At 33.7% G+C, this 2590-nt stretch overlaps 1 pseudogene; it reads left to right on the top strand.

The window, feature by feature from the left end:
* The first annotated feature begins 1095 nt into the window (after window positions 1–1095).
* Window positions 1096–1196, top strand: LOC123799549 (U6 spliceosomal RNA; annotated as a pseudogene).
* The last annotated feature ends 1394 nt before the right edge of the window (window positions 1197–2590 follow it).

The raw sequence follows: 2590 nt of genomic DNA on the forward strand, positions 1-2590 counted from the left end.
ATTATGTCTTACAATGTAAGGCATTACATAGGGGTCAGAGTTTTTGTTTTTATTATTTATTTTTTAATATGACATCATCCCAACACAATTGGTTGAAGAGATTTCTTTTCCCCATTGAATCACTGTACTGACCTTGATGAAAACCAAATAACAGTTAATTTTTAAAGAATGTATTATTATATTTTTGTAAGTAGGATTTCTTAAGATACAAAAGGATCTAACCACAAAAAGAAAATGCTCATGTACTTAAAAAAATAAACTTAAAACTTTCATTTGTCATAAGTGCATTAAAGAAAATATAAACCATTAATCAGAGAAGATGGCCGTGGTACATAGAACTGATATAGCTACAGATCTAGAGATGGGTATATGCTTCCTCAAGTAAATAAGAATGGTATAAACAACTCAACAAAAATGCACTCAGATATTAGCAAGCCATTTATAGAAGAGAAAATATTAATGGCCAATGAACATATTTAATAACCATTTTATATCCATTCAATTGGAAAACTTAAGAAAGTGCAAAATATTAGTGAGCATATGGATTTATTAAAAACTGACAGTTGATGCAACAATTTAGAAGACAAGTTGGCATTCTTTTCAATGTAAATATTCAAACGTCCTCTGGCCTTGTTACTTTGCTCCCAAGTATATATGCAAAGACATTTTGGTACTTGTGTCCTATGAGATATATATAAAAATATCCATAACATAATTGATCATAATAGCAATACATATGGAAATGGCACAAATGTCTTTTGACAGGAGAAATAATGAATTGTGATACATTCTTAATAGAATATTACACAGCAGTGAATATTCTTGAATTAATGTTCCATGCAAAATATGAATGAATTTTAATGTCATAAGGCAATATTAAAAAAGCAGGTTACATAAGACTGCATAGTTAAAAAAAAAAGCAAAACCAAGAATATATGTGTACAAAAAAATACATTAAAAAGCAAGCTAATGTCAAACAAATTAAGGACACATGTTACCACTTGGTAGTGGCAAGTGGATAAAAGAGACATAAATATCTAGACTCATGTTGCTGGTAATGTTTTAACTTGAGGCACAATAATTTCACCAATATCTGTGCTTGCTTCAGCAGCACATATGCTAAAATTGGAATGATCCAGAGAAGATTAGCAAGACCCCTGTGCAAGAAAAAATTCACAAATATCCATTATATTATTTAAAATAGTTATGCAAATAAACGTATATTGAAATATATAAATGTAAATTAATATTTGAATAAATATACATGCAAATTAAAAATTAAAAAGATATGCATGTGATTTAATTTTGATAGTGCTTTATGATCTGAAGATAATAGTTAATTGAATTCTGCGTTCATGTTCCCTCTATGAAAACACAAAAAACATAACAAGCACGTGGTGAATACACAGGTTGAAGCCACTGTGAAAACAAAAGTCAAAATCTAATCCTTGTATCATATTCTGTGTTCTTCATTATTGAAATACTTAAAGTGACCTGTAAATGACCTGCATGTTGAACATCAATAGGAGTGTGGTTACTAAGTTTCCGCAACTAATCTTTAAAGCAGCACGTAGGCGGCAAGGCTTTGGGTTTGTGCTCCCATGTAGATGATCCCCTTAATGAAACATTCTACTGCAGCATGGCCAAGACTTCCCAAGAGAGTAAAGAATATTTTTATTTTATCAGCCAGAGTGTGCTCTTCTTAATCCTGGCTGTTTGAACACTATGAATCATCGCATGTTCAGCACAGATGATTTCAGACATTAGTAAATCATAATTACCCGGTTGGATCTCAAACTTGCCATAGATGCTGTTGCTTTTGACCTGCGAGAGAAGCAAGGGCAGCAGAGAGGTTTATTGCAACATAAAAGTAGATGCCTTGTGTTGTTTCTATTTGTAGCACATCCTGACTAGTAAATAACAGGAAAAAAGATGAATATCCAAATAGATAGTGACAACTTGATCAAAAGAAGAAAAAAAATGGAGTCATGTACAACAGGCTTAATCAGGTTAATTAGAATCTGGGTTGCATCTTGGACCTGGGAATACTCATCAACGGGCTGTCATTTTAAGAAGGATTATCCTCACTTTGTCTAAGGAGTGTGGCAGGTGTGTTGCATGTGGATAGATTGTCTCACACCAGCTCTCTGGGAAGAAGCTCTGTCACCGAGTTGCAATTTAGCAGCCTGCCACTGCACACGCTGAAAAATGCTTGGTGTCACTGTTACTCCAAGGTCCAGAAGCATGATTATGCGGTGAAAGTGTTGGTGAGGATGCAAAGGAAGGAGGAGAAAGAAGTAAATGAGGAGAAAAGGGAGAATAACAGCTAGGAGAAAATGTAGAGGAAGGAAACAGAAGAAATGAGGGGAGCTAAAGAGCAATGGTAATAAAGACAGCAAAGGAAAACAACAGACATTGTGGAAAGAATTTATTCCAAATCAAAACAATGCATAAATGAACAACGTATGAGTGCAGCACTAGCCTCGCTTTAAGGAATGCCATCTCGTTAAGGGACTTTTGATATAATTTGAATTGAAAATGTTGCCATAGGTTCTTTTTTTTTTCCTCTTTATTTCTTCCCTCTCCTCTT

Source organism: Ursus americanus, chromosome 24 (assembly GCF_024610735.1).
Source record: "Ursus americanus isolate L20-20 chromosome 24, mUrsAme1.1.p, whole genome shotgun sequence".
NCBI lineage: Eukaryota > Metazoa > Chordata > Mammalia > Carnivora > Ursidae > Ursus > Ursus americanus.